Raw genomic sequence first — 27744 nt, 5'->3', positions numbered from 1 at the left:
AGTGAATACCAAGGACTCACAATCAGAAGCTGGGCTTGAACCCACATTCAATGAATCCTTGCCACTGAAGAAAAAAAACATCTTAACTATGCAGTCTTAACACTTTCCTAACAATCATTAATACAAAATCAGCAAAGACAAAGGTGAATTCAGTTGATAAAGACACAAAGCGCTCAAACTGACAAGAGCAGCTGACTGAATACATGTAATAAGTTTATCTCTGAAATGTGTAGTTACTGTATGTAGTATGTAAAGTCCTTAATGAATTCAGCTTCACTTTCTTCTACTTGTATCATTTACATTCTGCTACTTGATATACACACATTAAACACATCACTACATACATATCACAGTTTTACATTTCATACAGATCATAACTTGGCCCGAATTAAACATGTATCCGTCTCTGACATTTAGTTTGACAGATTACATCACAGTTATGATGGTCCATTTGTGAATATCATTACCAAGTGTGGGTAACCCCTCATGTTATCACAGCTGTGATATGCTACTAGGGGAAACAGAGGGCTCTTGTCCTGGACTGGCACCCCAGAAGAAAGACCGACAGTCACCTAGTCTGCCCCCCACACCCACTTAAACTTGTACCAAACGCCTGTTTATGATACACAATAAGGGCATCTGTGCTGCAAACCTAAAGATACACACTGTAAATTCATTACTGTATGCTACAAACCTAAAGATACACACTGTAAATTCATTACTGTATGCTACAAACCTAAAGATACACACTGTAAATTCATTACTGTATGCTACAAACCTAAAGATACACCCTGTAAATTCATTACTGTATGCTACAAACCTAAAGATACACACTGTAAAGTCATTACTGTATGCTACAAACCTAATGATACACACTGCAAATTCATTACTGTCTGCTACAAACCTAACGATACACATCGTAAATTCATTACTGTATGCCACAAGCCTAAAGATACACACTGTAAATTCATAAATGTATGCTACAAACCTAACGACACATTGTAAATTCATTACTGTCTGCTACAAACCTAAAGATACTCACTGTAAATTCATTACTGTCTGCTACAAACCTAACAACACATCATAAATTCATCAATGTATGCTACAAACCTAACGACACATTGTAAATTCATTACTGTATGCAACAAACCTAAAGATACACACTGTAAATTCATTACTGTATGCTACAAACCTGTAGTTACACACCGTGAATTCATTACTGTATGCAACAAACCTAAAGATACACACTGTAAATTCATTACTGTATGCAACAAACCTAAAGATACACATCGTAAATTCATTACTGTATGCTACAAAAAGGATCAACATGCACACATTGGAAATTCACCTACAAATGATTCTTACTGAATACGACGCTGCACATGTACACGATCAGATATCATCTGAAATCATGAGACACAGGGAAAAAGTTAAAACAACGTTGCCCGCAATGTAGCTGTTGTCCAAATGATTAAACTGTTCTCATCCACAAGATGGTTTAAAGGAAACTGATGGAACAGTTCTAATCAATGGATATCAGACAAGTGATTAAACAACTAGCTCTCATCAATAAAGTAATTCAAAGGAAAGTGATTAAAAAGTTTAAATTCTCACAAAAAAAAGTGGTTCATGAAGGAGTGATCAAACAGTTCTCATCCACAAAGTGATTCAAGGATGAAAGCGCTCTCATCTCTGTCGTGGTCCAAGGAAAAGGAGGAGCACAAAATGGTTCAAGGAATTAGAGGATCATGAAGTGGTCCAAGGAAATAGAGGATCATGAAGTGGTTCAAGGAATCAGAGGATCATGAAGTGGTTCAAGGAATTAGAGGGTCATTAAGTGGTGCAACAAAATAGAGGATCATGAAGTGTTTCAAGGAATTAGAGGATCATGAAGTGGTTCAAGGGAAAGAGGAATAAAGTGATTCAAAGAAAAGAGAAATAAAGTGTATCAAGGGAAAGATGAATGAAGTGGTTCAAAGAATTAGAGGATCATGAAGTGGTTCAAGAAATTAGAGGATCATGAAGTGGTTCAAGGAATTAGAGGATCATGAAGTGATTCAACACAACAGAGGATCAAAAGTGGTTCAAGGAATTAGAGGATCATGAAGTGGTTCAAGGGAAAGAGGAATGAAGTGGTTCAAGGAAAAGAGAAATGAAGTGTTTCAAGGGAAAGACAAATGAAGTCTTACAAGGAAAAGAAATAAAATAGTTTTCACAAACAAAGTGGCTCTATGAGAAGTGATCAAACCGTTTATCACTTGTATCCTTGTGTTGTGTTGTGTTATGTTATGTATGCCAGGCGGTTTATGATTCAGTCTATTTAAAAACTCTCTGATATTGGTGTTATCTGCTTTTATAATACACAGATTATACAAATTAAGTTGCATTTTGTGTGATTTATCACAAACTTGCTGAAAGAACAAAGACATATTTTAGTTAAATCAAAGCCTCCTCTGGAAACAAGTATAAATCATGCCTTACAAAAGAGATCAATTTGACAAATCTTTATGGGGATTACTACCACGTAGCTCATTGAGTGTACACCAGATTTGTGACAACTGAACAGATAGCGGATATTAAGCATGTAACCACATAGGTCAAATCTGAGCGAGGATGATTTCAACCCTCAGCGGTGATTCTTATCACAAAGGCAGTAGCACAATAGGCAACATTATTACCTAACTGTGAGCTAACGGGATATGGGAACTTGTGTCATCAAAGTCTGCCACACTGTGGTATGTGTGTCAGTTCCCCTGTACCCCCAGACAACATTCAGTCCCCAGTAAAACAGCCAGCAGCCACCTCGGCTCTGGAATGCTGCTAAATCTGGGTTTCAGACAGCTAGACAACTATTGCATATAGGCAAGGGGACATAACAGGTCCTATACACAATCTTACAAGGGGTCTTAGACAGTTCACAGGTGATGCCATTGTCATAACCACATTCAGACATAATCGTAATCCCATTCAAATAAGTCCTGGCTCTCTCTACACAGTAATTACAAAAGTGGGGTTACCATTATTAACAGTACAATACTCCATTGTTACAATCTTAATATTCAAAATTCCGTGAAATGCACATGTATGTATTACTTTTCAGATGAGCTATCATGCTACAAGTCCCAAACCTTTAATAGAGAGCACTAGTGACTTCAGTTTTCGATAAAGCTCAGACAATAATTCATATTACCTGAATGAATTAAAACTATGCAAACAATGCAGGTTTAATTCTGTGTATACATGTGTGCAATGGTGACAACAAAACAAGGAACTGTTAATGCCCTTCATTCATCACATTTACACCAAGTATTGTAAGCTAAGTTTACATAAGGCCGGCCATTATCATCAACTATCAGAGCATCACTCTTCCAAATACTACATCATGTCAGTAATAAAAAACAGGGATGGGCAAATCATACCAAAATGCACGAAATATAAACACAATTAGTGCACCAGGCATATTTTACTCATAAGTAAGCATAGAAAATAAGCACGCATTGTTTACTTGAACAACACCAACTGAAACGCAAACTATGTCAACACAATAATATCACCTCTGATTTGTAAACATTAACAAACTGCAAATTCATTTAACCTTCATTACCACTGCTAAAATAAGGTTAGTGGCCAGGGCATACTACAATGATAGCCTTGTGAGTTTTAAATTGGAGCCTGCAGCGACAACACATGGGGCAAATAGTGGCCCATTCATAAAGGCCTCAGTGGCCTTATGCTTAATATTAACCCAAGAGACAGTTATACTGAGCATAGGGAAGTTACCATCAAGTGACTACTTCCTATGCAAGTGAACACACTTCCGAATCTTTGTCTGGCATGCACTTAACTGGGACATGTTTTACCACCCACTTCACTGAAACCACACTACCATGATGCTCTTCTAAGGCAACCATGTATATGGAATATTGCACATATGCCCTCTAAAAAATGCATATCAAGCCTGGTGAAAGGAAACAAAGTTTCCAAAATTTTTTTTAAGGTTTGCTACATCCACTTTACAAATAATTTCTTAATGGCTTGATCATTATCTACGCATTTTAAAAGTACTTTCCCCAAAATAACAGCCATTTCTCATCTATCATCAAATAAACCATGGAGGGAACAAAAGCAAAAACAGGAGAATAAATAAATCATTGAAAAGATGTTTACAACAAATTCACAGCATCTGAATATGAAAGAAGTAGTTATTATTATTAAAGTGAAGTTGAAATGTGCACAATATATGTATGCTGCCACCTGAATATACATGTATTATACAGCATTCGTGCACTGAAGTACAGAATGCCACCCTGTCAAAACCAACAATTTTTTCTGGTCCCACTTTACACATCATACAGCATTCGTGCACTGAAGTACAGAATGCCACCCTGTCAAAACCAACAATTTTTTCTGGTCCCACTTTACACATCATACAGCATTCGTGCACTGAAGTACAGAATGCCACCCTGTCAAAACCAACAATTTTTTCTGGTCCCACTTTACACATCATACAGCATTCGTGCACTGAAGTACAGAATGCCACCCTGTCAAAACCAACAATTTTTTCTGGTTTCCACTTTACACATCATACAGCATTCGTGCACTGAAGTACAGAATGCCACCCTGTCAAAACCAACAATTTTTTCTGGTTTCCACTTTACACATCATACAGCATTCGTGCACTGAAGTACAGAATGCCACCCTGTCAAAACCAACAATTTTTTCTGGTTTCCACTTTACACATCATACAGCATTCGTGCACTGAAGTACAGAATGCCACCCTGTCAAAACCAACAATTTTTTCTGGTCCCACTTTACACATCATACAGCATTCGTGCACTGAAGTACAGAATGCCACCCTGTCAAAACCAACAATTTTTTCTGGTCCCACTTTACACATCATACAGCATTCGTGCACTGAAGTACAGAATGCCACCCTGTCAAAACCAACAATTTTTTCTGGTTTCCACTTTACACATCATACAGCATTCGTGCACTGAAGTACAGAATGCCACCCTGTCAAAACCAACAATTTTTTCTGGTCCCACTTTACACATCATACAGCATTCGTGCACTGAAGTACAGAATGCCACCCTGTCAAAACCAACAATTTTTTCTGGTCCCACTTTACACATCATACAGCATTCATGCACTGAAGTACAGAATGCCCCCCTGTCAAAACCAACAATTTTTTCTGGTTTCCACTTTACACATCATACAGCATTCGTGCACTGAAGTACAAAATGAGAACCTGTCGAAACCAACAATCTTTTCTGGTCCCACATTACACATGTATCATACAGCATTCGTGCACTGAAGTACAAAATGCTAACCTGTCAAAACCAACAATTTTTTCTGGTCCCACATTACACATGTATCATACAGCATTCATGCACTGAAGTACAAAATGAGAACCTGTCGAAACCAACAATTTTTTCTGGTCCCACATTATACTGGTATATACACATGTTTAAGTATAGTAAAATAAATGCACTGGGTATCTAAAATTTTAAGATCTTGTAGTGCACAACATTAAATTGTAAAACAGTAGAAAAATCTGGGTGAAATATGCCCGTTAATGCATTGTACTAGGTTTCTATTTAACCTCCTGGCTGCAGCTCAATAAGACTATGATGAACTCTGAGTGTAGTGCTTTTTTCCGCTCAAGCACAATTAGCAACAAGAAGAATTATGTGTAGGAAACTATACATCCGCTGTTATCCATGGTCAGATACTCTCTAGTGCAACTGTTTGTACTTCCTCGACATCTTGAGGTGAAGCACTTCACGTACAGAAGTTGTATTCAACTCAACTGATCTTACAAAGAGCAATAAAATGAAAACTGCCAACACAGTATCTCTTCTCTGTGTGAGGCTAATGGTTTCATCTCAGTTCAAAATACATTTTTAAAAAATCCAAACTAGAACATATTACAAAAGTACAACTAAGAGAGTCAATATGGACAGCTTTCGTCTTCAAGATTAAGCAGCCTTAGCTTGCACTTAACAGGACTGAGGACTGACCTAATTTAATACGTACCTGTGGTCATGTCATTACTGTATATCACAGGTACAGATCCACAGCCTATTATATCCCCTTACAGTTTGCAGCAGAATGTTCATCTGAGAGCAGGCTTGTAATATGGTGATGTAAACAGATTAGCCTGGAGGCTAATGTGCACTTACATCGCGGATCAAAGGTCAACTCAACACTAAGTGCTAACTTTAGGATTAATCTGGATTAAACTAATCCAACAACAAACAAACCAACATGAAAAAAGAGTGCAGTGTCCCCAGCTCCTCTGCGTTGCACAAAGCAGCCTCTAGTAAAGTGGTACATGTGTAATGTACAAGTCAAGAACTACTGTTGACCAAGTTACAAATAGCACTTGCACCCCCGCATTATAAACTTGAACACGTTTGCGGTTCTTCACAATACATGTATACACAAAGGCACGAGTGTGAAGATGAGCTAGGGTTAAAGTACATTTGCTTATGCAGTCCAGAGTGGAGGCTTACCGCACTAAAGAAAGCTACAGGCCTGAATGTATTATAAGCAAACCTAACAACAGTCAATAAAGACTATGTGATCATGTACAGCCAATTCTATGAATATGGAAATATTATCGACCACACATACCAGTTATGTAACCTTTAGATGTCATGTCAGCATCAAGCACTTCACTATTACATGTAAATATAAAGTATATTAATCATACAGAAATACACCACTACAAATCACTAATATATTGATAAGTCATATTCTTTGAACACGTTTTTCTAACGGGTAAAGAATACATGCCCATGTACACTCTAGTCATCACTTCAACATCCTCTTCCTTCTTTCTTACACCTGTTAAAATTAGGTCTGGATATAAATAACCTTACCGCTGCTTTGTGAGAACTCCTGTTTCACCTTACCGCAACAGGTAAGATAACATCACAGAGAAAGGTGATTTTCCCTACCTTATTTTGACATAACGATTTGAAATCATGAGCACCTGGCTACATGGAGAGAGAGGGCCGTGAACTCCCCGTAGTGTCGGAGTCCGGCTCAAGGTCAGTGTTTCTGTCTACACAGAATGGAATCGATACAAAGGTCCATGAGTCAACTGGCATGTGTCCCAAACATGTCATTTCCCAAGAGAGGGATTCAAGCACAGTAATTACAGCACAGATTTCCCGTCTTACACAAAGCTCAAAGCATATGTTCAACGCATTAAATGGATATCAGTCACGTCAATGAACACTTAACATTGCCAGTTAATTACATGTAAATGTTTCAAATCTGTAGAGGTCCAATTTACAAATTTGTAAGTAAATATAATAAACAGATATAAAAACATGTATTTATATGTATCAAGATTGCATAGAAGTTTAAAATACATGTGGTATTACTGAACAGTTTGCCCACTATGTAGCCATGCATAATGATTCACATGTAAATCTTCTGCATAAGGTAGTGAATACATGTACTTATGGATGGATTATATTATGGAGATGCTAGTAAATGTGTGGGCAGATGACTTGACATGGAAACCACCTGACGGTTTTGTACACATACATGTAAACTTATATAAACAGTCACTGTGTATATACTATAAGTATACTGTAATAACAAAGGTAAACCCTACACAAAAACACATACATATGTAATATCACAGTTTCTTTCTGGTCATTTAGACAACTTCTGATTTATTTTAAAGAACGTTTCGATGTACATTCTAACATCGTTATCAAGCACATAAAGATTCAACTGATGCTAGAACGTACACTGAAACTTTGGTAAAAATAAACAAAAATTCTTAACCATAAAAAAACTTCATGATGTTACTGTCAACTTCTATATGCCTCTTAGAGAACAAATACAAGTAAATGTACCGTACCTGCATGTTCTTTTACATGTACATGTGTACAGGTGTTGTCAGAGTTAAGAAATGAGTGACAGTTTGGGTGGGCTGATCTCAGTCTGTCATCAGCTTGTATATTACAGACTGTGCCTATGTTCTGGCGAAGATATATCAGCCACATGTTAAACACTGAGGGAAACATTTTTACAGCCCAGAAGCCCTTTTAACCTGGAATAACTGTCCCAATCCTAAAGCCTAACCTTTTCTGTCACTGTCAATGCTTGGCTGCACTCAATCATAACAATTCATGCAAAACAGAAAATGAATGGGTCTTCACACATGCACAAGACAAACTGACCAGTCCAATAGAAAAACTCATACATTTACCTGTGTACATGTCACTCTGAGTAGGATTAAAGAGTACCAGTAGATGTACATCAGTGAAAATCAGCACCTCCTCTCTGACTGGCTGGTTTCAGCTGCCTATATCACTTAGCTGGCTGTACAGGGGCACAGACAGTAGCCCTGAGCCCCAGCCTTAGCCCACCAGGGACAGACAGCCTATTAAACTCTCTGACATGTAGTCTCCCTGCATGGGTATCTTTTCACACATCTCTCAGGGATCCAACTTTCCAATCAGGTACTGAAGAAGTAATAAATTTTCTCAGCTCTATTAAACTTAGTGAGAGAGAGGTCAGCTTCTGACATCTTTACATGTACATGTGTATGTATCCCTGAACATGTGCTAACTGGGCATAGCATCCTCAAAGAGATGAGGGTCCTTCACTGAAGGCAGTCCTTACGCTGCTCGCCACTCAGCCACAGATTTGCCAGAGGACCCAGTTGGGACCTCACCACAATAAAATGTCAACTTGTTGAAAGTCCATATATCCCAGACTGGTCCATGACTCAGAATTGGATGTAATTGCCACCATTAGTTAGCTAGACTCTGCTGTCTGCTATACTTATGGTACATCTACATGTACTAAGTATATAACAATGTTTTGGCTCCTAACCAGAAGCCAGTCAGCTCAGTCACTACTCACAACTATGGCCAGCCCCACTGGCCACATGCTGCGACCTTGAATGACATGCAATCCCCTCAACATAAAGGGAAAACAATGCACTTGTGCAAATACCCCGCCAAGCACAGCCAGCTCCACAAATACAACAGCTGCCCTAAATTCAAAACTTTAAAACGTGCTGCTAACTTTGTTAAAGTTAAACTTCACCATTCTAAACTTTCCAAAAAAAGTTGATGTGAATAAACACGTAATAAGATTCCCTCGACCTCTGAAGTCCAACCAAGTACAGTATATCAGGGTGTGCTTATTAAAATTTCCGCTCAATTGCAATCTGCACGCTTGGTGGCCATGTGATTAGTGGGAGTACCACATATAAAGATAGCATCATGTGACTATGTTCATGTGGGAGGCAGTTAATTTACTTACCATAGCCACAAAGGATAAAAAATACCCTAATTAACTGCACAATTCCCTTCACAACGAACACATGTGTGATATTTCTACTTGTTCTACTTAACCTGCACGGCTGTGTTAGAATGGGTGTATTCTTCTGACTGACATTTCTCCTCGCTGCTTCATTCATCAGACTCATCCTTTCATTTTCACACCATTATTTCCAGATATGTACCCAAGTACTGTAAATCCGAGGAGTAGTTGTTAGAACTGCATTCGCGAGGAAAGCAAGTGCCAGTCGCTTTAGATAAGTTTGTTGCCCAGTATGCATGTCATTTGGCGAAGACTTTCTCATTTACATGATAAACATTTAATCCCTTTCTTGTGTTCTCATCCAATCACTTACACAAGCAAACTTCAATGATTCATATTTTCCTATCATTTTGTTGACACTATCACTCTGTGTCATCTGTCATGTTTCTTTCATATATCTGTTTCATTTCAATTTTGTTTCTGACGGTTTTAAAATGTTTATACATGTACTTCACGGTATCATCAAAGTCCCTCATCACAATGAAGTCACCAGTGCTGTTCTGAACCATTTTAGTGTGTATCGCTATCATTTTTTCTTGGCGTGTTACAGTGTTATAACCTAGGACTTGATTTCAAAAAACTTACAAGAGACTAAAATGTTGTGGAAGCGTTGGAAAGTGGCGTGGCCCTAAGACAAAACAGAATGTCCTACAGGCACATGTAGACTGGCCCCTTACTACACTGATACCTGCCAGGGATGAACTTGCCAGGCGAAGCATCATGATGAACCCTATGATTTATTAGTCTTCCGCTGGATTAAGGCAGGAATTGAAATTTACCCGAGGACCACACACAATCCATCCATCCAATCCCTCCAATGTCCAGAAAATAAAGCTTGTTGAGATTTATTGAACTATTTACTTGACTGGTACTTAACAACATATTCAAGAGTATTTCACTTCCATTCACAGTTAGCATTCCCACTATGTTTGCATGTCATTATTCAGGGACTATTAAAGTAGACATAAGTCACATGTACAGTTCTTCATGTGGATCATACGGGAAGAATACAGTCAATATTGCTAACATTCGCCATGACAGAAATACTTAATCTCCTTCATCTATGACAACCAACTTAATCAACGTAAGCAGATGGTTTTGGATTCAATTTACCTTGCTCCATGCTGGTACAGTCCACACACATTATCACTAGAGATTCACAAGGGAGGAAACTAGACTTACAGTTCACCCACATCTAGTCACATTTAACGCAAGCGCCAGCTGGGGCTCTCTTCATCAAGTTTACTTTACCAGAATCACAGAGACTGCCAGATGCTCACACGAACATATTACTGATCTCAGGAAATATAAGCAAAATCTTAGCAAACTATGAGGTCACCAGCTAGAGGCAGGACCATATATATTGCCAGATTATAATGTAACATCATGGCTTGGCTTTAAGCTGTAGTTCCTGTGAGTTGTGGCTCTTGAATAGTTGGTGAAGAGATTTATGGCCTCATGTTTACACTAGGCTGATGCTGCATGCAGCAGATAAAATTACACCAACATACATGTTTGAGGTAGAGACCATAAAAACCAGAAAACAACAAGAATGTAGTCCCAGAAGGTGCTACATTAGAACCATTTGTCAACATTGGGAGTTTACACTGTTCCTTAAAAAAAAATTAAGAGACAAAAATATCAAGACAGACATCTTTCTGTACAGCAACACAGCTCAACTATAGACACGTGTGTGTATTACATATATGTAGGCAGGAGATAGAGTTCCAACCCTTTAATGCAGTGTACACAGACACTACCTGCACACATCACATCACCTGAATTGCAATCACAGGTAAATGTTTGCTCAACGGTAATTACCACACACAGATTATGAAGAGAAATCTGAGTTACAATATTCACGGTTAGTTTCCATGATATTTCTATTGTAAAAAGCTGGTAAACACAACAGCTGATTTCAGTATATTAATGATACACTCCATTAGGAATGACAGGCCACTGTGATAGTATCAGAGATATAAGTGCTGGCAAACAACAGGCTTGGATCCAATCAATGCTTACACATGTATGTTAGTGGTGCTTCATATATAGTACTTGTATTACATAGAAATATGTGTACATGGACACGTACCTGACTGGCAAAGTTCTCTGTGCTAGAAATTTTGATTGTATGATTTTATTTGTCACTTCCCTCTATTCTCATCATGTTCCCTACTAAACAGTTTCACCAGCAGTCCCTCATTTCTAAGACGCTTAATCACGCTTCTACGCGAAAAAAAAGGACAGTAGAATTTTTCAGCATACAGAGCTACAGTTTTGCACCTGATGGGTACTTACTCCTCCACATTTTATGTTCATAATGATATAAAAATGATAATAAATAAAGCTGAGGCATCCCCACATATATATACATATATATAGCTTGGTAAAAAGACAGTTGAAACTTATGAAACCTCATACATTTATGTGGCAATGCCTCAACTTTGTTATTATTATCGTTGAGCCCTCGTTGAATTCACAGCTGCACAAAAATGTTTTGCCAGAGTTTCGTGTTATAAGGACATGTATACTCCCTCCCACATAACATAATAATGATTTTACGCAATTATACCTAACAATAAATTAATGATATTACATAATTTGGAAGCCAAATATTAAAAGTATTTAATGGCCTGCACTGCAAAGTATTTTATTTTTCATCTGAGAGTGGACTAATTGTCTCATTCACAACAGACACTTGTATATAGCATAGTGTTGTATATACTATAAACATCTTTGTCATAAACATTTTTTTGTTACTTTGTTTAATAATATCTATATGTCGTTTAGAATTGACACCTTACAGTGCGCCACAAATATCCACAAATATTGTATAGACACTACATACATGTAAATTGTGGGTCCAGATACTGGTACAAGAAAAAACATCCTTGCAAGTTTGTCTTGATTGATAATATAGGTGATATGGATGTTTACTTGTCCAACCAAATGTTCTATAAATCTGATTGCAATAGTTTTCTTTTTCTGTCTTTTTTCTGTCAAAGATGAAGATGCACGATCACACTGATGTAGACAATTTTTATCTCTATGCAACTCTTCTGCTGCCACAGATTTAAGTGTACATTTCTATCACCAAAACCACTGCGTAAGTGTGGCAGAGATTAAAGGCATATGCCCAGGCCTGTCATTAATTCAACAGTCCATGTTAAAAGAGTGAGTGAATGCTTGGGGTTTAAGGTAGTACTCAACAATTTTTAAGTCATATGACGACGAAGGAACCCTTAGGATGTATGTAATGTGCCTCCTTGTCGCAGGAAGGATTTCCACCTCTCTTATCTAGTCCTGCTTCACTGAGATAACTTACCGAAGGCAAGCAAGCCGCCCCGCCCGAGCCATTATACTGTTACGGATCAACCAGTCATTGCACTATCCCCTTCATGCTGAACGCCATTTTAACATGTTAAAAGATGGTATATCAAATATCTGACTGACCGATTAACTGATCAAGCGACTTATAGAGCTGCTCACCATAGTGTCACATAAGAGAAATATACTGTCTGTCTTCGTATAAGTGAAATGTTCTTCAGTATGGCATAAAACACCAATTAAATAAATATAGAACTGCTTGTTGCAGGTAAAATCCCAACCATGTATTAACTGTAAATCAACCTCTAGTCAAATCATTAGAAACTGCTTACATTCATGGCGCATGTTCTGAAGCTGTAGAGATGTAAACATATTAAATGGTATGAAAGAAAGCATGGTGGAATGTGTCTGCACTGCCTTACATTACATACATTTACATAGGGACAATGGCAACTAAGTTTGGAGTTTGAATTCTCCAAAAACCTTGCACCCAGATTTACATGTTTGCATCTAGGCCCAATAATCAGTCTTTACATATGGCTGTGATTTCACTAGTGACCATCACACAAACTCTGACAACAGAATAATTAGGTACATGTATCAAAGTCCCTTGTCACAGCATACACCACACTTATACTAAGTACATCAGGTAGAAAAAAGGGTCAATACTGATCTACAGTTAAGAGTGAGACACATTGCCCAAAGATTAAATATGAAATTTTCACTCAGGTGAATAGTCCTTAACATAAGAGCTTCATGTGCAGAAGGTGTGAAGCTTAGAGCAAGATAACAGAAGAAATAATAAAAAACCTATGAAAAGAACAAATGAAAATGTCAGTAATTCCAAGAGTGATTATTTCTGCCTGATTTACCCATTTTTTTCTGCAGCCATTGAGCTAATAACAGATGCCAGCGTAAATGACCCAGGAGAAGCAATGGTATAAAAAGGACAGCAATAATTATGTCAGGTTCCACAACTGCTGCCCCACAGGAACCAGCCAAAAAACATGTCCTCATTTTGCACAACATGCTCCACCCAAAATAGGCCAGGCCTCTAACTTCTTCCTACATCACATATAGATAAACCAGTATGAGTGCATAGGGGTCCTGAACTGAAGAACCACACATGTATGCTCCCCACCTCAGTGATACTGTACTATAACATACTGCTGACAGTATCACTGCTGATATACCATGTATTCTGCCCTGTTGTGTGCAATAGAAAAGTCAATGTTACACTCATGAAATGGGAAACATCTAAGGTACTCCAAAAGATTGTCCGTCTTAAGACTTTCTTGTAGAGTATACTTGCATGTTTATTAAATAAACAGTACATGTACATCTATGGCATAATACCACAATAAAGATACATGAAATTAAACCATGCCTTTACACTGTAAATGGGCATGCACTAGCTACTGGCTGACATATCTTCTAACAACCTACACATTTTTTAAGTTTCAACTTCCAAAACTGAATATTCACTGGCCAGTAATAATGAATGAACTGAGTTCTGGAAACCTTCCTACCTTGCTCTGAAATCTCATCACAATACAATGGAATTACTCTCACGGTGAAACATTCTTATTTAAAAACCATACTTACTATGAAAACATGTTAACACCAAGAATACCAAATTCTACCTTCATATGCACAGGTATGTGTATGTCATACTCACTGTGTTTGTTTCTGTGAGGTACATGTAAATGTCACACTGATATGCAGTAGCAAGCACTAGCAAAAAGTTCACCTAGCTAAGTTGTTATCTTACCTGAGATTGCAAGCACGACAAACAGCTGATGATCAGTGACTGCTCATGCAATGGAAGGAATCTTATCCACCTCTTGTCCTACAGTCATAACTCCAACATCAAACACATAACAGGATCTTCTTCTTTCATAGATCTAAAAAGAAAGAGAAAATGGAAACATTGGCTCATATGCATAACCCTTTATACATGTACCTCAGCAAGTTTGCTAAGAAATACATCCATACAATCAGAAATCACATGATTCTCTAGTTGCTATGTTAAGAAGTGCTAAAAACACAAAATGGCTCAAAAACACCATTTTTGACAGCTAAGTTAATCGTTCTCTCTTTTCTGCACCATGATCCCTCTTGCCATAACACCCCACAAAATCCATGTTAAAAACTTCCTTGATGACCGCAGGAGATTTCGGGGGTCTGACACCTGATACAAAACAGCAATGGCTGTGTGCAAAGTAACATGTATGTGCACCTAATGTCTTCATACAAGAACATCTAAATTCTAAGTTATTAAGGCCTAAACACATTCATTGCAACAAAAGCATATCAAAAAAACACTTCCTGTTGGCAACAGATCATCACTCACGGCACTTCAAACAGCACACCTGTTCAAGTTGGGGCTAGAGGGAAAAACAACCCTAATTCCACACTTGAACTTCTTGTGGCCTTGTAAGCACTTCATTAGCCGGTGTCACTACAGGCTAAGCGATCTCACAGGTAATATATATGTTGTTACAGACCTAAGTTTCAAATGCAAACAACCAGAGAAAATAGTAGTAAATATGATACAGCTATCTTATACTTGTACCACATACACGTGTGAAAACACGAGAGGAAACATGGAGCAAAATGCAGGCTAACAATTTAGATCATAAGTCAGAAAAACTATGGTGCAAATCACCCATATGACCAATAACTGATCAAAAGACAGCTCAAAGTTATCCTGGCTCTGTACGGTAAGAACACAAGAGGACTCGGGAGAGTAGTTGAATCTTTAAGCACTGCCAGCTTCACATCCATGAGGATTATATGAAGAAAATCTTTTTATTAAACTAAGATTTCCAAGTATGTGTTAACTGAATTTACTCTCATATTCAATAAGTCAAGGCTTTACTGCATTACAGGTAACTTTTTTTAACCACATTCTCTGATCTGGCTAAAAATTTGGGAGTCAAACAGTCAGATCTTTCTGACAAATTCCATTGTACTTTCTGTGGCAAGTCGGCAATTATGCCTACTTATAACACTTGGTGTAAAATGCAAAAACAGCTGGTCTTTGCAGTTCAATCCACATTTAAGCTGGCGACATGCACTTACATGCAGTGCCAATGTGGCTGCCATGTCACACTGCAGACATGGGGGCTGAGTCACCGAGGCGGAAGTCTCCAACTCTGGACCAAAAAAACACTGTCAATTCCACCAGTTCACAACAAACACCCTCCCTTTCTCAAAGGGCAAGGGTGTACATAGCAAAAACAATATGGCGTGTGTGATTGTTCACCACATGTGTCCTCAACTGGGTGCCTTTTAAATGATCACAGTATGACATTCCATAAACCTCAGTGCTATGTTGGTTGGTCTGACACCAGCTTAGGGCAGCAAAGAACTGAAAAACTCTGGGGTGGTAGAATCGTTAGGGCTACACTGCACTGCAACCATCACATGATCAACTACTGTTTACAACAGTATTTCACGTTGTCCACATAACACCTAGAATTCAAACTTATATAAATGTCAATTTTCATGTCGAAGAAAATAAAAACAATAAAATGGTAAAAACATTTAATGTGACATTTAAGCCCTAATAGATATAATTCCCCATCTTTTTGGACATCATACCCTATTTAGGTACAAACGGCAAAGTGTTAAAACCTATGATTTTGCAATCTCTTCACATTATCTTCATATCCATGGTGCAGTAGTTTCAAGGTTTCAAATTGGAGTCAAGGACTTTTTTAAGTGACAAATTTTACTTGAATCTGACTGATCCATTCGCCTTATAGAGAGCCACATGAAAGTTTTTTTGTGAAGCTTGATTAATTTATTATAAAAAAAACTCCTCAGTTGGCATCCAAAGTCTCATTTTAAAGCCTTTGTGTGCTTCTGAACATGCAATTTTACATACCACACTGAATGCGACACACAATACATCTGCAATGTAAGTCCACCAAACCATTTCACTTATACTCGGAGAGGAAAAGGAATACAGATAACAATGGCAAGACAAACAGAACACATGCCTACATGTACAAACATAAACAGGTACATGCTCGTGCAGATAATGATCATACAAAATTTAGATCTTTTTGGGGCTTTTTTTATCTCTGAAAAAGGATATGCACTTCCCCAGATTGTATGGAAATGGGTTTGAGCCTGATGTAAAGGTACATGCACCACCTGAGAGAGCAGAGGTCTAAAAAGGTGGATTCTCGGTGGTAAGAGATCAGTACCCCTACACCCAGCACTGACAGACCTTGCATCGTCTCCATCCTGCAGCAATTCCTTCTTCTCCACACCAGCTGAACAATGTTCTGGGGGAGGGAATGTTTTGATAATAAGCAACAACCACAAGGTTCTCTTCCTCTTAACTTAACTCTTGCCCTGCTACTATTTCAGTCCTGCTGTGATCCTTTCCAAAACACAATCCTTAACTTTCCTCTGCGGACAGGCCAAGCCTTACAATACCTCAACCTGGAATCGCAAACATTCAGCCTACAACTTAAGCCTCTCTAATCCATCTTCAGAACAATGATGGCTGTATCAGTTTGGAATTTAGTACACGTACTTAAGTCTATGTATACCCCCCCCCCCCCTTTCTATTATATGTCAGTACAACTGAGAAGAGTTGCTAAAATAGAAATGGGCACGTCCTCATATATTTGTAAATACATCACCACCTGGTCACAAAATCTATGGAAAAGTAACCTACAAGGCTCCAATAACAGAGCCAAGCAAGAGATTGATGCAGACCCATACCTGCTACAACAATCTATACAAATACACCACCAGCCACTTTCCTCCCAAAAAAACTAGATCAACAGTTAATGGCATGGACAAAAACTTTTCGAAAATTAAACGTCAGATAAGCATGCACCTTGAATATGCACTTCCCAAGAGTAAATGGATAGGGCCGAAAATTCATCTTGAAGGACTATTGTGTGTATATTATTTTATGAAAGACTATGGTGTGTATATTATTTTATGAAGGACTATGGTGTGTATATAGTTTTATGAAGGACTATGGTGTGTGTATATAATTTTATGAAGGACTATGGTGTGTATACAGTTTTATGAAGGACTATGGTGTGTGTATATAATTTTATGAAGGACTATGGTGTGTGTATAAAGTTTTATGAAGGGCTATGGTGTGTATACAGTTTTATGAAGGGCTATGGTGTGAATACAATTTTATGAAGGATTATGCTGTGTATACAGTTTTATGAAGGGCTATGGTGTGTACACAATGTTATGAAGGACTGGTGTGTATATAACTTTATGAAGGACTATGGTGTGTATGCAGTTTTATGAAGCACTATGGTGTGTGTATACAGTTTTATGAAGGGCTATAGTGTGTATACAGTTTTATGAAGGGCTATGGTGTGAATACAATTTTATGAAAGATTATGCTGTGTATACAGTTTTATGAAGGGCTATGGTGTGTACACAATGTTATGAAGGACTATGGTGTGTATATAACTTTATGAAGGACTATGGCGTGTATGCAGTTTTATGAAGCACTATGGTGTGTGTATACAGTTTTATGAAGGACTATGGTGTGTTGTGCAGTTTTATGAAGACAAGTGCAAATACATCCTGTCCCCTAACTCTTAACACAAAAGGCAGAATTAATAACTGCACTTTATTTCATATCAGTTCAGTGAAATACATAGGCCATGATAACCTCACAGAACTACAAGTGCCACTGTACGTTGCACAATCCTGCAAACACAATGCTTTGGGCAATGGTCTGTCACCTATTAACATCAGCTACAATCAATTCCTACTGCACAAATTAAAATTGGTTTAGCTGAGCGATTTAGTTGATAAATCACAATTCTATACTGAATGTACCATTTAAACTTGGGATGGGGGTGATGATGTTGGGTGTTTATATGTCACAATAAAACAAGACAAAAAGAACATGTATGTTGATTGTACGTGTACATGTTCTCAGAGCAATGTATACATTTGACTTGAACATGTAGCTAACGGGCTACTATACATGCAACTCTGCGGAGGGTATCATGAAAGAGATGGGCATCAAATGCCTGTGGGTCAATTGTGCATAGGGCACTTGGTGCCCCATGTGGATGCCAAACACAATGTTAGAGGAGCACCTCCTAATGACCACCACATGGTCAATGGCCAGCTGAACTGAACTGCTTTGGCACACTTAACACCTGGTCTACTCTAATCAGGAGGGCATTTCTCTCATAACTAGCCCCTGGCCCACATTTCTCAGATTCCGTGTCCATACTCAGGCCAAAAAATTGCTTACATTAAGCCTGGTCAAGGGCCTGCAGACATGTACAGTACAGAGATGTGGGTCAGAGCCCTAGTAATTATACCAGAAACAGTCATTAACATTCATCATCATGCTTCTAATCTAGTGGTAATACATGGGCACACTGATCAGATGCGATTCCACCTCACATTAACCAATGTCACCTCGTATACAGCTTAAATAGTGTTGGCTTTACAATCTGACACTGAATTGCATGAGTTTGCATTTACAGCTCATTCTGTTAGACGAATAAAGTTGGAGGTCGAAAACAAAATGGCTGCCCAATATTAAAGCACTGAAGAAAAGATCACTTTCTGCCACTTCAGTAATGCCTAGCTGTACAAAATAACCTCACAAAAGCTCTGCAGCAATACTCAGACCATCTGGAAACCTGACAATTATACAAATCCAATGGTTACAATATCGCTGACAGCGATTCAAAAATAGGCATTTTCCTATGCAAATAGTGTTGGGAGGGCTGTTTTCTTCACTCACGCCATTTGTTACTAACTAAGGAAATCATGTGGTCTCTAGCTCCGTCTTACAGAATACATGTATATGTATTTACCATAGAAATGACTTTACACTACAAGCACATTATGCCTCCAAAACCGAAAGTAATAACTCGGTGATCTATCAGTTTGGCAATCCTAAATAGAAAAAAAACTTTAAATTATAATGTTCATGTTTTTTTTTTTTTTGTTTTTGTTTTTTTCTTGTTTTTTTTTTGTTTTGCACTGGTCTTATTCACACCACAGCATGTCTGTTTTTAATTTCTATTTAGCATTGTACTTCCCATAACCTGTACATGTTCTTTTGGTCCAAACAAACAAATTAGTACATGCAATCTTCTACGCTGAAAAAAATGGTATGGTTATTTAACAAGCAGGTGCAATATACAAGCAACAGAATATGTTTGTATAATTTTTTTATCAGCAAAGCAACTATAAAGTCAACTATGGTAACCTAACAGCGGCGTAAATACGGAGATGTCGGCAAGGGTTTAGTCTACACTTCAGACAGCTCTCTGACTGGTTTCCAAGCCAGTAACACTATTTTCAAACACACTACTATTTCTACTGCTCTTATGAAATATTCTTTCCAGACTGGCTACACGAGCTGATATGTACTAGTGGTGTACAAATGTTTATAACATGTGTGATACATGACGAGAAGTCTTAAAAATAAACCATGATATGTAGCACCACCCTTCTTGTCCAGCCTGATCATCCCACAATCCTTCTGGCAAAGGAATGAAAACAGCCTTGCCATTCATGATACATAACGCATTGCAGAAAAATGAGAAATTTGAGATGGCAGCATTATCACCATTACAACCATCAATTGATAATGAAGGGGTGGAAATGAACATAACAGTCCTATTAACATGTGTAATAATCTGTCTTGGAAAGACGCCTAAAACAACTCCTTTCACCCAAACACTTTCACTCATCTGATAACTTTTTGAATTCATGTTACACTGTAAACAGCACAGATAATAAACAAGGATTATATGGATATAGCACCTGATAAGGCCATTATTATAGTAGATCCCTGATGTTGCGCCTTGCGAACAGCAGATCCATGGTAAAACGTCACCTGAATCGACTCTAATTAGTTAAAGGAGAAGAAAAACTTAAATATCAAACAAATACCATTTAAAAGAGTATGCATTTTCTCACAGGTGCATACTATAAAAATTCTAATATGTGCCTCAAGTTGATAAAGTATAAAGTCAGTGCCAAAGACTGCTGTGAGCGACTCCATTTTGCTTAAGAACTAGTCCTGAAGTCTTCTGTGTTAGGAGGAGAATTACCGTCGGAAACCGCCGAAGTGCAGTTCAGCAGAACTCTTTAGCCCATAAAGTAGTGAATAGTACAGTTTGTTTTCCGCATGACGATCAGGAAACCTGAATGTTGGACGTACGTTCTAAGTTTACACGAACAAGCCAGCAGTTATAACCATTCTCACTGGCTGAGAGGCAACACACCCCCAGCATAAATTACAGGGTGTTAAAGGCAGAGGACATGATGGATGATTTATGCCAGCTTTGCCGTTTTCAGGCTTTACGTGTATGGGGAGGAAAAATCGCAAAATTACCAAGCAGGCACCACCAGATAGACAAAAATGTTCTCTTTTCAGCCTACAGTGTCATAATTTTAAGTTTTCTTCTCCTTCAAAAAACATCGAAAACAGAAAAGAATACACAAGAATTTGATGATCAAACGTCAGAAAATCTACTCCACTACAACCAAGCCACCGTTGACCTTGTGACGTCACAGAGGTACATTTGCTGCAGGCATGTGAGGCTTCTCTATGTATACAACACAGATAACAGGAGACAATCGCTATACTTTTACAGCTATTTTCAAGATTAGTTCATGCCCAAGTGTGGCTTGCAACTGCAAAAACTTTAGGCATGATACTGTAACTTTACAAACATGGCCCAAATAAAATGCCAAAGATTGAGAAAACATGAACCAATCTCATTAAAAACGCCCTTTAATTTACAGGGGACTCGTAAGAGCCGTACCTTCTAAAAGCAAAGGCCGCAGCAGAAGGAGCCTTATATAATATCCCTCCTCAAAAAAACAAACGAAAAGGGAAAGGCACCCGGGTTTTCACTCCCTGAATGCAGAAGTTGTTTAGCTACTTGCTTGTTTGAAACAGCAGGCTGTGACACCCCATGAACTGTTGGGCGCTGCTAGTCTTTACCCTACAACAGCCACGAGGTTACAGGGCAGCCCTCCAGCTCAGTTCACACCTCGCCTACAGGCCGCTGTGCGCGTGTGATACTCCACAGCATGCCTCACCTTGAAGCCCATAACGGGATCCCAGACAAAATTTAAATTGCCATTTCTCTGTGTTACCAATCGTTGTTTCCATTCAATATAATTCAAACCTTATCTATTTTTGTCAGTGATACTTTTTTAAACCATAAAGATTAGCTCCACTGTTCCTTTCACTGATAAGCCTAATGCATGGATTTGGCTATGTTTTGCAGGGTTTTTCACTACATAACTCTGACTGGTCTTACCGGCATGACGTAAGATGGAGCTAGTTGATGTAACATTTTGTTAAATGCAGTTTACAGACTAACATACCATAAATATTGTGTCTAGGGAACGTTAGTGTGAAAATAAAGTTGTTGGGGATCTCCTTTAAACAATTCTTTGCTAGGCATAACCCAACTGTACTGGGGTAGTTTCGGTAGGGAACTGTTTTTTTCCCTTCAATATAACGAAAAGCTAGGGACTACAAAGAAATTAACACGTGAAAAGAACATAATTATAAGGAAACACAGGAAATGAATAGAGTGACTCTGCGCAAGAAGCTCAATGAAAACTTGATCAGCCCTTACGCTGATGGATTTGCAAGGAACAGGGCCAAACTGTCATTGAATTGTAAGTTAGTCAGTGTAACCCCGTTTGTGGAACTGATATGCTCTTCTGTTTGTTTATCTATCTGTTTGATTGTTGTCTATGCCTGTATTGTATACGCTCTTATATTGATTATTTATTTATTTAATTGGTGTTTTGCGTGGTACTCAAGAATATTTTACTTACACCACGGCAGCCTGCATTATGGTGGGAGGAAACCGGGCAGAGAACGAGGGAAACCCACGGACATCTTCAGGCTGCTTCTCACATACAGATGGAGAGGAAGCCAGCATGAGCTGGACGTGAACTCACAACGACCACATTGGCGAGAGGCTCCTGGGTCATTGCGCCGAGCTGGCGTGCTAACCCTCTCAGCCAGGCAGGCAAACTGTGAATTTGAAACTTGAAGGTGGTGTCACGTGGTAAAGTGACATCAATTCATTTTCACATTGAACATCTGAGAAGGAGCTCCTTGATCAACAATAGGGCCACAATTGTCTTTAGAACCGCCCTCAAACCCTCCAGTAATAGAACGCTGAATTTTTAAAACAAATATACTTATATATATTTGAAAACAAATATCTATATCTGACAGATCATCATTCTGATGGTGAACAGCGAACTGCTGTGTGAAGTGTTGTAGTTGCACACACTACAGTCACGCTTTCATCTGTTGATCCTGCGACACGAGACCCGTCAGTTTACTAATTCAAAGGAGGAACTTTTGTCCGTCTAATTAATCCTACTAATTCTTCTTCACGGAAACTGGATAGATATTACCTACATTGGTCATTCTACGTTACAGCTGAGAGGCTCGACTTCGATAACAAATGAAACATCTTCGGTCTGTTCTTTCTCCACACGATGTCGCGCCATTCGCTTTGAAAGCTGCAAACTGGAAGAGGGTCAAGGGGAGACCACTCGTTCTTGCCTTCTCAGTCACTTGCTAGAGCAATAGATGATCTTTTTTAGGGATCCCGTTCTCCCGAACGGGATCCCTATTGTAATCGTTCTGTTTTTTAGGGATCCCGTTCTCCCGAACGGGATCCCTATTGTAATCGTTCTGTTTTTTCTTATTATTATTATTATTATTAGGGATCCCGTTCTCCCGAACGGGATCCCTATTGTAATCGTTCTGTTTTTAGGGATCCCGTTCTTCCCGAACGGGATCCCTATTGTAATCGTTCTGTTTTTTCTTATTATTATTATTATTATTATTATTATTTTTTTTTCACCGACCTTGTTAGCAAGGAAACTTTTTTACTGTTCAACATAGAGGTCTCAAATTTTGCACACATATTCTGGCGGTAATTTTCCAGGGATAAATTCTCCATTTTTTTTCTATGTCACGTGGTTCGGCTGCCATATTGGATTTTGTGTAAAACCTTTAAAAATCTTCTTCTCAAGAACCACTGAACCGATCGGTTTCAAATTTGACATGCTGCTAGTACGTTACGAGTTCTTTAAAGTTTGCGAAAATGGTTTACTTCAGGTCAAAACTCTGGAAGCTCGCCATTGGTCGAATTTGTGACGTCACAAAAAGTTCTCAAAGTTCAAATGTTCTCAACGTATTCTGGTGTATCTTGAGCTGCTGATTTAAAATCTGGTTGTATTTTTTGCATATCTGCGTAACTTTGTGAGATATAAGCAAAAAACTAAAAAAAGTGACGTAACTTCAATGACTTGTAACTCGAGAACTATGGCAGCTAGAAATGTGCAATTTGCACGAAATTGTAGCCCAAGACATGCTCTTTCGAGCATTCGTCAATGGATTTGAGCTCTGATCAATAGTTTTCACGCTAGAACCGTTTAAATGACAACACCGTTTTTTTGTCTAGATAAAGATGGGAATCCTATTGCTTTAACATGGAGTTAGATGGGGATGGGCTGGATTTATAGTATTTGACCTGATGCTTTCGGCTACACTGTCCGTGATCTCCCGAAACGGTTGTACGATGACATTGAGTTATACAGTACACTATTGGATGGCGTAGAGATCTAACTACAACAGCAAACGAAGTGGACCTGCAAAAGTTAGCTTTGTTTTGCGCAGGCCTTGTCTTCTTTACTATACGCTAACCAGGCCAGGGTGATTGACAGACATCGCCATGTGCTCTGGTCCAGGTGTGGACTTTCAAACAACGGCCTAGATATCAGTAGAGCTGTGAGTCTGTGCATGAAGTTCTCAAAGTTCAAATGTTCTCAACGTATTCTGGTGCATCTTGAGCTGCTGATTCCAAATCTGGTTGTATTTTTTCCATATCTGTGTAACTTTTTGAGATATAAGCAAAAAAACTAAAAAAAGTGACGCAACTTCAATGACCTGTAACTCGAGAGCTTTGGCAGCTAGAAATGTGCTACCTGCACGAAATTGTAGCCCAAGACATGCTCTTTCGAGCATTTGTCAACGGATTTGAGCTCCAATCAAGTTTTCACGCTAGAACCGTTTAAATGACAAGACCGTTTTTTTGTCTAGATAAAGATGGGCTGGATTTATAGTATTTGACCTGATGCTTTCGGCTACACTGTCCGTGATACCCCGAAACGGTTGTACGATGACATTGAGCTATACAGTACACTATTGGATGGCGTAGAGATCTAACTACAACTGCAAACGAAGTGGACCTGCAAAAGTTAGCTTTGTTTTGCGCAGGCCTTGTCTTCTTTACTATACGCTAACCAGGCCAGGGTGATTGACAGACATCGCCATGTGCTCTGGTCCAGGTGTGGACTTTCAAACAACGGCCTAGATATCAGTAGAGCTGTGAGTCTGTGCATGGCAGGTCACGGATTGAGATATAAAAGTACAAACTATGATTTTTCTTCTTTCTTTGTTTTCTCTTACCGCTGATGCCTGTCAGTCATGTCAGAGGTTGATCCCAGCTTAGCCAATTTGTCAGGCGATGAAAATGTTGTCAATTTCAAGGTTTTAAGTAGGCTGCTAGGCGTAGTTGGATGTTCTGATGACGAATCTGGTGTTTTTTTCTTTCTCCGACGCACGGGTTTTTTTCGCCAATTGCTATGAAAGTGCGAAAAAGTACAATTCTAGACCATGTTTGGAGGTCACGTGACACAAAATTGCTGCAGCTGTGGAGCTGAAAATGACTGAGTGCAAAGGGCTATATGTGTGTATTGTAGGCGTGCGGAAAATCATGGAAGTGTGTCAATAGATGAGGGAGTTGCAGTGCTTCAAATATTGTCCAAAGGCCGATTTGTTATATCTGGCACTTTGACGCCCCCATGTTATATGATGCATTTTAAATGCATTTGCGTCTAGGATGAAGGCACAAACATTGTAAGCATGCTACCCGACGTAGTTTGACGTCCTGATCATGAATCTGCACTTTCTGGCGACGTGTAGTTTTACCTCAAATTGTGTTGAAAACGCGAAAAAGCGCAATTCCCACCATATTTGGAGGTCTGTTAAGAGAAAACCGTTACAGCTGTAAAGCTGAAAATTACTGAGTGCAAAGCGCTACCCATGTACGCTATGTGTGCTGAAAATCTGTGATCTGTTTCAACAAACACAGGACATATACGTTTTCAAGTGATGTCCAAAGGCATATTTACCACATTTGGGACATTTACAAGCTATGTAGTGTAATACAATGTATCGATGGCTGCGAAGAGTATGCATCATATGTATGTTCTCCTAACTGTCTGGTTTGCACTGCAATAGCGATTGGCTCAACCAGTGTATCTTGTATATGTATTTCCAAAAGTTATCTTTGTTTTGCGCACGCCCATTTTTCTTTACTGTGGCCACGTTATACGTTAGCTTAGTCATGTTATACGGTCCGTGTATTATTGGATCGGCAGGGGGAATGCGGTCAAAGTGCTGCCGCCACTGAAATACCATACCGAAGACACCAGACACTTCAGCCAATCATTTTATAAGCTGACATCGGGCTGACGAGTCCGGTTTCCCGCTCGAAGCTCTTAGCGCTGTGCGCCATTGGAGCCAACAAGTGCTATTTTATTGCCTTTGGTACATTTTGACCTCGGGGTGTACACTCTAACCAATAGGCCACCGAGGCAGTCCATATATGTTTGATAATGTGGGCACAAATTGAAATTACATGTATTGTTTGTACACACTTTAATTAACCTAACCGCACAAGCCTCTGTCACTGTGCTGTGTAGAAATCGAAATATTTTCCAGTATATATGTGTGTGTGTTAATGCTAGTGAAGATAGTAAACTGTTTATTTGGTGGAGATTGTTGAAAATATACAGCAAACTGAATAACACCAAAGTGTAAAGTACATTTTCTTTATTCAGGTAAAGTTACATATATAGCACAACTAGTGCCGAAAAAAAAAAAAGGAGGGCGGGGGAAAGGGGGTGGGGGGTTGTGACCCGTGAACGGTTAGAAATCCGACAGAATTGAAATAGATAAATGACCATTCGAAAATGTGAGACGACCCCGTAAGTGTGAAGTCGCATTTGAGCGCCCGCGTGAATCGCTCGGCGGGAAAGCCAGGCATGCATGTCCTCAAAAGTGCAGTCTTTCCATGGTCGAACTTTCCTTGGGAGAAACAATCACTGATTAAGAGTTCTGCCCTTCGGATCTACTTTGCCATAACACAGTTATACCAATCGTACATAAACAAGCTAAATGAAAATGACGCTTACTGAGGCTCGATGGAAAAGAACTCTTCACAGTACATGGTAAAAATTAAAATGCTTCGTACTGTATAATCGCTTAATAACGACCTTTCTCTTGGTTTATATCTTCTGTTACAAAACTTAATTCATCCTACAGTGTCGTCTCACAGAACAACAAAATATAACATCAAATATTACATTCACGGTCGAATATACCGTACAAAACATACTTGACTAATCTGCTACTACATATACGATATAAGCCGTCTTCTGTATCATCCAGGAAATATGTCGGCTATATTCGGATAAAGTGTACATTTCATTCATGAATCGACCGTTCTTTGAATTTGGTCAAAAAATACATGTCCAAAAAATTCTGTTCACAAAAATGTAATTGGACTGTCACCCAATCCGTACATCAATGAAAATGAATATAGCTGCCTAAAAATTTAGTTTCATACTTTTCAAAAGGGTATTCAAAGGCAACATAACTGATGGATCAAAACGTATTTAACCATTTCAGCACCAATCACAAAATCACTTTTATCAGATATTTTTTATGTCATTGCATTTTATTGTACTGTACGTTAAATGATCATATACCAAAATGACACAAAAAGTGGGTGGCAACCATGGTGAGAGGGGTCAACCAGAGTTGAACGCCTTGGTTGCCCGCCAGAGCGACTAAAAAAATCCACATTTTTCCAGCGCTGTATTTGTATTTACAAAAATCAGAGATGTCCATACCTTGGGGTAAGTCTTTATTTACTTATTCGATTGGTGTTTACGCCGTGCTAAAGA

The 27744-nt window shown here is 38.7% G+C and overlaps 1 protein-coding gene across 1 annotated transcript in view; it reads right to left on the bottom strand.

The window, feature by feature from the left end:
• Positions 1-23196, bottom strand: part of LOC135481395 (calponin homology domain-containing protein DDB_G0272472-like) — a 93483-nt gene extending 70287 nt beyond the window's left edge. Inside the window, exons 1-2 of the mRNA XM_064761225.1 lie at positions 23116-23196; positions 14456-14588 (exon numbers count right to left, since the gene is read on the bottom strand). The gene's annotated coding sequence lies outside the window, so the exon portion shown is untranslated. The remainder of the gene's footprint in view (positions 1-14455; positions 14589-23115) is intronic.
• Positions 23197-27744: the final 4548 nt, after the last annotated feature.

This window comes from Liolophura sinensis, unplaced genomic scaffold (genome assembly GCF_032854445.1).
Source record: "Liolophura sinensis isolate JHLJ2023 unplaced genomic scaffold, CUHK_Ljap_v2 scaffold_39, whole genome shotgun sequence".
In the NCBI taxonomy this organism is placed as follows: domain Eukaryota; kingdom Metazoa; phylum Mollusca; class Polyplacophora; order Chitonida; family Chitonidae; genus Liolophura; species Liolophura sinensis.
The sequence above is the reverse complement of the archived record's forward strand: the minus strand, read 5'-3'. Positions and strand labels throughout refer to the sequence as shown.